This window comes from Aedes aegypti, chromosome 2 (assembly GCF_002204515.2).
Source record: "Aedes aegypti strain LVP_AGWG chromosome 2, AaegL5.0 Primary Assembly, whole genome shotgun sequence".
NCBI classification, from domain to species: domain Eukaryota; kingdom Metazoa; phylum Arthropoda; class Insecta; order Diptera; family Culicidae; genus Aedes; species Aedes aegypti.
In genome coordinates, this window is record NC_035108.1 from 441,866,356 (window position 1) to 441,877,821 (window position 11,466).

At 38.2% G+C, this 11,466-nt stretch overlaps 2 long non-coding RNA genes across 2 annotated transcripts; one reads left to right on the plus strand and one right to left on the minus strand.

The window, feature by feature from the left end:
• Positions 1-907: 907 nt before the first annotated feature.
• Positions 908-1,719, minus strand: LOC110676067. Its single transcript, XR_002500041.1, has 2 exons — positions 1,449-1,719; positions 908-1,177 (listed from the first exon to the last, which is right to left on the minus strand). It is a non-coding gene; the product is annotated as an uncharacterized LOC110676067 (long non-coding RNA).
• Positions 1,720-8,505: 6,786 nt separating this feature from the next.
• On the plus strand, positions 8,506-9,496 carry LOC110677130. The gene is made up of 2 exons (XR_002500972.1): positions 8,506-8,955; positions 9,227-9,496. It is a non-coding gene; the product is annotated as an uncharacterized LOC110677130 (long non-coding RNA).
• Positions 9,497-11,466: the final 1,970 nt, after the last annotated feature.

Here is an 11,466-nt window from a genome sequence, read left to right on the forward strand (position 1 = left end):
TATAAGTTTAATATTATATTGCCAATGTAAAATTTCAAACACAACAAGAAAACCATCCAACTTGAAACTAAACGATTAGAAGATTTCTAATGGAACCTCAAATAAAAAATAATTTACCCATTTTCATAAGCAAACATCCCAAATTAACTGGGATTGTAATACAAATTCTTTAAATTTAACAAATTTCGCGGCGAAGGCCAAATTTGGCGGATTCCATTGTCCCTAATTTGAATGATAGGGGTTCATTCATTTATTTCATAACGCCGAAAATTGACATTATTGATACCTTATCCCCCCCCCCCCCTCGTAGCACTTTTTGTATGAATATTCTACAAATTTTGTATGAGTCATAACACCATGAGGACACCCACCCACCCCCTTTAGCGTTATGAAATTTGTGAATAAGCCCTAGAAGTGTTGTGACGAGCAATATTTTCTGTATATGCCTATGTGTATGAATAACAGCTACCGAAAGAGAGCGAAGAAGAACAATTGAATTCGAAGACGCAGTGTGCGTTTAGTTACTATAGAACCACAGACAAACAGACGTAACACTTAGAACAAATCCCGCATAAACCAAAACAATATAGCCACTGTTTCCGAAACTATCCGCAACTATTTGCGACAATTTATGAACAGTTCCATATAACATCCAAAAAAACAATAAACCAACAATACCATAAACGATTTTTACAGTTTGGGGAATGGTATTTGGGAAAATAACAATGTGGGGAATAGGCGGTTAAGTTATGTAACCATAAAAAAATGCCGATTTTCTCGAACATTTTTTTCCGTTTACAGTTTGAGGAACAGTCGATATACTGTAACAATCCACTGTAAAGCAAACAGTATCGAAATAGTGGAACAATAAAGTCGGTACAAAATTAAATAACGTATGTGTAATATCTGTTTTATGGTGCTTTATTGTAATTTTTACCCGAAGCCATACTGTTGGTTTTTCTCGTTTGAAATAAATAGGCGAACCTAAGGTTATAATATAATAATTGTATTCATATTGCCATCGATTCCGATTACACACTAGCGTTCATGGTGTTATTGCGGACACTATTTTTCCTGATGGAGGTTTTACACTCGTTTCCATACGTATCCGGATTGCCAAGGGTCTGGTCATGTCGTGCCATTGCTTTCCTTTCACTTCTCAAATGGAGTACAAATTCTATAAGAGAAAGGAAACAAACAAATATTATTGTCATATTCCTGCACAGTATGCGCCGCGCGGCGGATGGTTTGTTTCCCTTAGGGCACTTGCAAAATTTCACGCGACCTTCCTTTGAGAGAACGACGCACCTCACTCAAGCAAATACCGTAATGTTATTCTCCCATAAGAATCATACGGGGTGAGAAAAGTGCCGCGCGTCGTTCCCGAAGGCCGCGTGAAGTTAATACCCCAGTAAAGACAATCACTATTCAACGCCACTAACACTTACCTTACAAATCGGATCTGATCTGGCTTTGCGTTGATTACCCGAAAATAGTTCTTCCAATCGATTGCTGGTAGAAAATCCGGCCTTCGATTACAGGGGAAAAATCTGCGGTTTCTGCAATAACGATGAAGCGTTTGTGATGGGCAAATAACACCGACAGCACGCAAGGATCAGCAGGCGTGTCATGGAAAGCAACAAGAGCATTTTTGGTGTGGAAAAAGACTTTTTTTCATATATTTGCACTCTTTTACAAAATTTTCACTTTTTTGCTTTTTTTTTTACTTCAAGAACAAAACAAACAGGACACGCTAAAAACAACTCACAGTAGATGTAAATTTTTTATAATTTTGTTTGATTAATATTGATTTCCGAATCAATGTCCCGACAAAAATCGCAATTCTTGATACATCCGCAAATCTTATGAATTTGGACAATAATGATCTTCGGATCAGTTGTGATGGAGGGTAAGAAAAATTCTATTGATTTATGAAAATGTAAACATAGGTCTGTTAGTTGTTTTAAGCGTTTGCAGCGAAATGAATTTAAAATATATACACATACCAACGCGTGCAACTGTTCGCCAAACTGTTAAGCATTTGTAACATATAGTTAAATTTACATGTGTGAGTGTGTTACGGACTCGTTTGCGGATATACCACAGTGAACCATTTGGCGAACGTTGATGCTATGTTTCAACAATATCTCACGGTTTGTCAGCTTTATATAGTTTTACAATGACATTACAGTTTAAGTTATTGTCACCATTCAGTATTTAATACTGAAATGATTCTTTATGGTCTTCAACTTTGAATTTCGTATTGTTTAACATAAAAGCAACTGTTCGTAATACGTTAACCTTAACGGAAATAAGTGTTTTACTGTTTTCAATGTATGATAAATTGTATTCTTCTATGCGGGGTTATAATTACCAATGTGACAAAACAACTTGATATTTTTTTCGAATTTTCTAGAACAATTTCACAGATTTTAGTAAGTTGATCTAAAGTATTTATCATTTGATGACTCTCCGTGGTATTAACTCCAATTTGTCAAAAATGTCGAAGTGACTGTTATGCAGTTATGGGCAGTACAGCTCCCGTTAGATTTAGGAAATATGCCAAAAAACTTCATGTTGCCAAACCAACCCGTTCCAAATCGAACCATTAGAATCATTTATTAAAAATTGTATCATCGTAATAAATGGCCAGAGTTTAGTTTACCTATTTTGAACATTGTGAACCTCAAAAAGGGACCATCGAGTTATGGTAGTATCGAGTGATAGAGCACAAACCCTGTGCAAATGCGATCCATATCGAGATATGAAATATCGAGTAAGGGAGATTTTACTGTATATACATTTCTATGATCCTAAAGGTTAATAATGCACCAACCAAAGAGGCCAACTATTGTTTGAATCCCTGGCCGCATTCAATGTAGAGCTGGCATATGTGGGTACAGTAAGTACCTTCCGCAGAAATGGTGCAGAATCGATTGTCTTAGCGTGATGTTTTGTAGTCCTAACCTTTGAGGTACCATGAACTGGCGGATTGATGACGGTTCCCAAGTAACCATAAGCACTAATAATAAGCCCTTAATCTCAGTTCTGTCGCAACAGTCATTCGGTGCGGACGAGCACATTTTGCTCCCTATTCTGATAGTTTTGTCTTCAGCTTGTGCTGCGTAGGAAGCCAAAATCAAACGCCATTGTATTTGATTTGGCTTTGTTTTCGGACGTGCATATTGCAGATCGTTTGTGGTGTATTCTTTTCGAATCACTTAACATCCACTATGAACGCTAGTGAGATGTTCATTAATACGGTTCAATTCCGTTTCCCAGTTGGAAGCCCAAGACCTACCTGGGTGGAAATTGCCAGCTTCTTGAAGCAGTTGAATACGGACCTGTTGCTGATGGAAACAGCGTATAAAACAGCACACGATCGCTCGCTGTTTGTGAAATTTGTTTCACTTGAGGCAATGGAGGAATCGTTGAGCAAAAATACGGAACCTCGAACATTTGCCTATTCGAGTGGCAAATTGGTAGAAGTTCGGATGTCGATCGCGGGTGCCAACATGCGATACGTTCGGGTTTTTGACCTTCCACCGGAGCTAAAGGATGATCGCTTGTCACTGGTACTGGGAAAATTCGGGAAGATTGAACGTGTGGTCCGGGAAAAGTTTCCCGCGGAACTAGGTCTCGACCACATGTACACTGGAGTACGTGGCGTGTATATGGAGGTCGAAAAAAGTATTCCTCCGACAATTGACGTTGCCGGTTTGAAAGAACGAATATTTTACGAGGAGCTCAGGGATACTTGTTTTTTGTGTCATGCAGTGGGTCATCGAAGGAATTCTTGTCCTCTGCGTCTCGGAACTCGGAAAAATGCCCAAGTAACATTAGTTGCTGAGCAATAGTTTATTAAACTGAAATTAGCTTAAGAGTGATTTGTTCAACTCTTATTCAGCAAAAATGTTTGTTGGGTGACCAGAAAAAGGAACGAAAGGAAAAGTCGGAGGATAGTTCTTATGCTGGTGTTGTGGCGGGAAAGGTCACCATACCAGTTAAGCAAGTGCCATCGAATGAAACGGATGAGGACATAATTGAAGTATTGGAAGAGGATTTTATCGAGCAGTCTTCGAATGCTTCCGATATGGAACAGGAACCTGTAAAATCGGACGAGATGAACTCACAGGGAAGCAGGAGGTGTTTCACGTTAACGGCGGAAAAAGTGGAACTGGCAGCTAAAGCGATCCAAGAGCTGATGGGAAAACCACAAGCCAACCAGCGACGAACGGAATCTGCGGCTTCCCACTTCAGCTCTGGTTCCGGATCAGGTTCACGACCGAAAAAAAAGTGTGCGCGTAAAGCTCTGTATTAAAAATTATTGAGTTGATTGAAATCTTTTTTGTAACTATATGTTAACAATGTTGTCGGCTCCGTAAAGTTTTATAGTAAGCAAACGAGCCTAATAAATAAATAATTGGTAAAAAAAGCCCTTAATCAGCATCATAGATTACAGCATCATTAATGCTTCTAAGCCTGATGCATAAAGGCATTAAATAAGCACTATATTGGCTTTATATTCGAATACAGGACATGTTTAAATGCTATCCAGTGTTTTGATAGATATACCGCGTGCTTTGTGTTTGCATATAGTGGTAAGAGGGAGTCAAACATAAATCTTCTCACTACTACAATTGAAGGTTTTATGACGGGGAAAAGTGATGGTTTAAATTGGTCACTTTTCTTTCCAATACTATTTATCTTATGTGGCCGTAGGAACAAAGGAGAAGGACAACAACTCAACAATACGGGTGTCGCAGGTTCGAGACGCAAAATGAGGAATTTCTTCATCATAAAACGAGGATCAAAATGTGGAAATTGCAAGTCCTCAAAAGGATGAAAACTACCAAAACAAATATGTCTGATACGGAGAAGTACTATCTGTATCATTTTATTACATATTTTCGTTTTCATTCATTCATTTATTTACCTCGTGTACCAGTTACTTGGCCGCTTACGCGAAAGCTCTCTGGCTGCGTACGCGAAAGCACAACATATTCGCCCTGAAAACCTGGCGAAAACAACTGACGTTTCTCACGTGGTCTTATATCAGCATTAGTGGTGCAGAGAAACACGGTTATATCTTGGCACTATAATGGCACGCTATTTCGCCTTTTCTGGCATTATAATAGCATTATATGCGTATATAAAGCTGACATGCATTAAATGATTACCCCATATGCGCATATAATGCTGTTACCATGCCGCATTATCGTGCTTACTATGGTTACTTGGGTTATGAGGTATTTCACGAAAATTTCTTTCACGGCGAAATTCTCTCTCTTTAACAAAACTTGAAAACAATGGTGTCAGTACCTGTCAACTTTGACAGGTACTGGCACCGTTGTTTTCAGATTCCCCGAAGTAGGGTAAGAGAGCGATTTTGCGATGACGTCACCGTGCAATGGGCAATACTCATACACGCAAAAAAATTGTGCGGTAAGAACCTGGGAGGGAGGCACCGATACTACCCAAGTAACCGTGGAGCATTATATCATTGCTAATATAAAGCAGTTGCATTGCCGTAAGCCTACCATTAAAGTAGTTTAAAAGTGGAAAAAGGCCCTGATATAGTCGAACTAATGCAATAGTGTTTATAAAGCAACCAAGCAATTCATAAAGTAATATTAGTGCATTGATACATTTGTAATGTAGCGTTAATGCTCTTTTGCTTGACAGCTCTTATAATTTGTCGAATAAAAGCAATGTCGCATCAGTATTGTTGAAATGCAGTAGAATACGTGCAATGTTATAATGCTTGGTGTTACTTGGGTACACACGAAATATGACACAACACTTTTCCAAATTGCAAGATAACTCCCGCTCACCAACGACAATCAAGGCAGGCTTGGGGAAAATCGCTAGTTTTCTTTTATTGTGTACCTTCGATCTTTCTGGACAAACTTGGAAAAAGGGCCATAGTTTTATGTGCATTCAATTTTAATGATGGATTGGAAAACAGTAAAAAGATGCGTTTATATTCGATCAAATTAAAAGGTACTATCGTGGCATTGCTTTTGGGTGTTGCAGGAATTGATTTTCATCCGACTGTTGTCAACTTTGCTGGAATGCAAAAATTTGTTTTGATCAATTACGCGCTTTTATCAAGTTTGTCCATTCTTCAAGATCTGGGCTCACAGTGACAGTTCGTGACAGCAGAATCTCGGCTCACTATGACGTACATAAATTTTGTATCGGTTTCTCCCTCCCAGGTAAGAACTACTATTTTAGGGGGTTAACTTAAGCGCTCGCACCGGCAATTTTCAGCAGACCAGAAACGCGCTTGATTTTACCATGTTTGTAGTCGAAATCAGATTGTTGTAAATTATTTCAGTCGAATGCAGACATCATGTATACGCGCTTCATATCAAGAGCTTGAGATCAGCTTGCCATGAGCGCACAAAAATAATCGCGCGCTTGAGCACGTGCTATGGTGAGACACATTTTTGTAGATCTCATGTAGCAATGTACTAGCTCAAACGATCACATCTGCACTGGCTCATGCGCCGTCTCATGAGAAAATCTCAATATGACAGTGCATTTGAGCCTCGCAGGCGAAGGTTTCAGAAGCAAGGAAAAGGGATTAAACTATGGATCAAACTGCCCGTAGGCAGTTTCAAAGGACTGATGTACTTCAACGCGGTTGAGATTCTAGAATTTGAATCGAAAAACTTGGGCTGGCCAACGAAGAATCATAGGTATAGACCGAAGTCGTTTGCTTCCGTGGAGTTATTGTACTAGGCAAACATAACTGCACAAAAGTACTCCTAGTAAGCGCATGTGACGAGCCTCACGAGATGTCTCATGAGACTCGCTCACTAAGATATATTTTGTACGTATCCGCATCTCGTGTCTCACATAATCTGTGAGCTGCGATATGAAATATCGCATGGCACACTAGCTCATTTAGGTATACATGAGAAACACGACACTCTGGTCGAATGTACCAGTTATATGGTGGGATGTACCGTAAACATAGTAAATTGGTCTAAAATTCCATGGTAGTTTCAAGAATGGGCGTAGTCAGCTACAATAGTAATAGGGTCCTAAAGCCCTGTCCCGATTTTAGTGCCAAACGCTTAAGTTTAGGCTAAAAACACATGATTACTCAATTTTCCAATGTTTTCCGTTGGTTTGAGTCCGAAAAACTTTTTTTTATGTTTTTTTTAGATTTTGTCACACCCTTTGGCTTAAACTCAAATTTTGGGTGAATTTTGTTTTCCGTGTTCCTTCCGAAATGTCAGATAGGAACAACCCCAGTGTTAAAACTAAAACCTCTGTGGTGTTTTTGTCGACTAAGCGAACGTCAAACATGATCTCAAGTGTCAAGGTTCATTTATAGACCCAATTTTAAAATTAATGTTTAAACATGATATACCCGTTATTTGACCGGAAAAAATTGCTAAAGTAGTTGAAATAACATGCTCTTTCGTGTTGTTAAATAAAAACAAGATTTTATCAAACATTTAAGGACCCAATTATTACCACAGAATTTTTTCCCGTGTAGCGATCATCAATCGTTTCGTTATAGGGCAAATGTACCAATAGTGGTTCACCTAAGGGAAAACTGATAAAACATGATGATAAAATAATGAAATATATGATTTACACGTATCAGTCGATAGATTCCTAATCCTTCTTGTTGGACCAAACTTGTCGACCATCCGTACTTCCCTGCGGACAATATCCAGACCGGCGGACGCAAAGAACCGGAACAGAACCGAGGGATTTGGGGAAATCGCGTAACGTGATCGGAAGAATTGAAGCAAAGCACGTACGAAACAAAACGTCCTTTATTACAAACGGTTCTATCACAGACAAACAGACGTCACACTCTCATCATTGGCCATCGACCACCTTTTAAACGGTCGGTCCAAAAATATGGTAGGTGGCCGATTCACCACCCGTAGCGCTCGCATCGTTTTTGTTCATGTTTGACGTTTGCACACTACCGCCATGTGTTGGCCTATCGGCCAAACACACCGATTTTAGTATTGGGCGTTCATGTCCTCGTGACTATGATTTTAATAGACATCCCGCATAGAGGAATACAATTTATCATACATTGAAAACAGTAAAACACTTATTTCCGTTAAGGTTAACGTATTACGAACAGTTGCTTTTATGTTAAACAATACGAAATTCAAAGTTGAAGACCATAAAGAATCATTTCAGTATTAAATACTGAATGGTGACAATAACTTAAACTGTAATGTCATTGTAAAACTATATAAAGCTGACAAACCGTGAGATATTGTTGAAACATAGCATCAACGTTCGCCAAATGGTTCACTGTGGTATATCCGCAAACGAGTCCGTAACACACTCACACATGTAAATTTAACTATATGTTACAAATGCTTAACAGTTTGGCGAACAGTTGCACGCGTTGGTATGTGTATATATTTTAAATTCATTTCGCTGCAAACGCTTAAAACAACTAACAGACCTATGTTTACATTTTCATAAATCAATAGAATTTTTCTTACCCTCCATCACAACTGATCCGAAGATCATTATTGTCCAAATTCATAAGATTTGCGGATGTATCAAGAATTGCGATTTTTGTCGGGACATTGATTCGGAAATCAATATTAATCAAACAAAATTATAAAAAATTTACATCTACTGTGAGTTGTTTTTAGCGTGTCCTGTTTGTTTTGTTCTTGAAGTAAAAAAAAAGCAAAAAAGTGAAAATTTTGTAAAAGAGTGCAAATATATGAAAAAAAGTCTTTTTCCACACCAAAAATGCTCTTGTTGCTTTCCATGACACGCCTGCTGATCCTTGCGTGCTGTCGGTGTTATTTGCCCATCACAAACGCTTCATCGTTATTGCAGAAACCGCAGATTTTTCCCCTGTAATCGAAGGCCGGATTTTCTACCAGCAATCGATTGGAAGAACTATTTTCGGGTAATCAACGCAAAGCCAGATCAGATCCGATTTGTAAGGTAAGTGTTAGTGGCATTGAATAGTGATTGTCTTTACTGGGGTATTAACTTCACGCGGCCTTCGGGAACGACGCGCGGCACTTTTCTCACCCCGTATGATTCTTATGGGAGAATAACATTACGGTATTTGCTTGAGTGAGGTGCGTCGTTCTCTCAAAGGAAGGTCGCGTGAAATTTTGCAAGTGCCCTAAGGGAAACAAACCATCCGCCGCGCGGCGCATACTATGCAGGAATATGACAATAATATTTGTTTGTTTCCTTTCTCTTATAGAATTTGTACTCCATTTGAGAAGTGAAAGGAAAGCAATGGCACGACATGACCAGACCCTTGGCAATCCGGATACATATGGAAACGAGTGTAAAACCTCCATCAGGAAAAATAGTGTCCGCAATAACACCATGAACGCTAGTGTGTAATCGGAATCGATGGCAATATGAATACAATTATTATATTATAACCTTAGGTTCGCCTATTTATTTCAAACGAGAAAAACCAACAGTATGGCTTCGGGTAAAAATTACAATAAAGCACCATAAAACAGATATTACACATACGTTATTTAATTTTGTACCGACTTTATTGTTCCACTATTTCGATACTGTTTGCTTTACAGTGGATTGTTACAGTATATCGACTGTTCCTCAAACTGTAAACGGAAAAAAATGTTCGAGAAAATCGGCATTTTTTTATGGTTACATAACTTAACCGCCTACACGCTTAAATAAATCAATACTAAAAGGCTTAAATATCATACTAAAACCATATTCAGTCTATTCACCCCATGCAATGAATATTGTTTAATTATACCCCCCATAGTATAAACGGTTTTTATCAATCATTATGCTTAATTGTGCGATATTGTTTAGCGGCCGTTGTTTTTTGTTTACATCCAAACCACATGGCCAGAAATATGCAAATTAGATAGAGAAAATCAAGAATAAATTGACAAAAATATTACATTTATTCAAAAACAAGCTTCATTATCGCATTTTTAACTGAACGACAATGCAGTGCTCCGATCATTTTAGAAATTAAACACAGCTGCTTTACCCAGGTATGATCGGAATTCTCGGAATCCTTTCGACGTCTCGCAAAGTTCCGGATATTTCTGCCATCGCAACCTTCTAAATGCCAACTCGTTCTGCCACACGTACCGTCCGGTCACATTCTGCAGATTGCCGTCGTTACTCCATCCGAAAACACACGCAATCGGTTGAGGAAGATGTCGAACTATGTCTTCCAGGCCACCCGGTCAGATAGAATTTCCACCGGTATCCGCCGTTTCTGCAACAGGAGGAACACTACAATCCTATGGGTTATCTCGGCCTTGTTTACATCCTCGGGGTATCTGATTTTTTTAACACGAGTCAGGTTCACGCCGGGTGGCTGAAATTTTACAGATGTTTGTTAATCGTACTCAATTTGTTAAGTATAGTCTTTAATACTTACTTTGGGACACTATGAGTCCGAAGAATTATTGATTTATAAATCTGAATGCTGACAAATTCAGCAAAAAAACTCACGAACATGTTTTTTAGAAGCGAATGGTTGCAGCTGAAATTGATAACAAAAATCACCAAGTCCCAAGTATAGCACGCAATAGTCAAAATCCATCGAAGGTAATAATTTTCAAAAATGCATGGTAAAGTATAAAACATATGTTGATGATGCATATTTCATACGCTGGACAATGCTTAAAATTTTAAAACGCCACAGTTGTATTAAATAATACCCTAAATAGTATTTCCAAAGTTCTCCGTGTATTCCCCACATTGTTATTTTCCCAAATACCATTCCCCAAACTGTAAAAATCGTTTATGGTATTGTTGGTTTATTGTTTTTTTGGATGTTATATGGAACTGTTCATAAATTGTCGCAAATAGTTGCGGATAGTTTCGGAAACAGTGGCTATATTGTTTTGGTTTATGTGGGACCGCATAACAGTCACATTGAGATTATAAATGAAACTCGTAATGTAATAGCAATGAAATTTCTATCAGAATTATTTTCTGACTATTCACCTAGTATGCGATATGAGTTGCAAAAATATCAGCTTCAAATAAACACTTTTGAGTTCCTGTTAATTTTTAGAAATTTTAGTTTCCTCCCATACTGCCATAAAATGAACTCTTGGTATTCCATTTACTCAATGCCTACTTTTGAGTAATCTGTATTCTATGTGTCAAAACGGATTGAAACTCGTACACGGAGAAATATTTTTACCTAATTTTTGAGTTTACTTTACCCAAAATTAAGTATATCGATTATAGTTTCAACCCAAAATCTCTCGGTATTCTCTTTCTCCCACACAAATGTTGTCAAAAATAGAGAGAGCTGCATCTACCCAATGGGGGTACTTTGGCCCAATAAGCCAAATTTGGGTAAATGCAACTTTTCTTATGTTTGGGTCGAAAGAACTCAATTTTGCGTTAAATCAACCCAAAATTGAGTATATTTTTCTAATGGAATTAAAGCCAAACTACCTAGTGGGGACCTTGGAAATTTAGCCA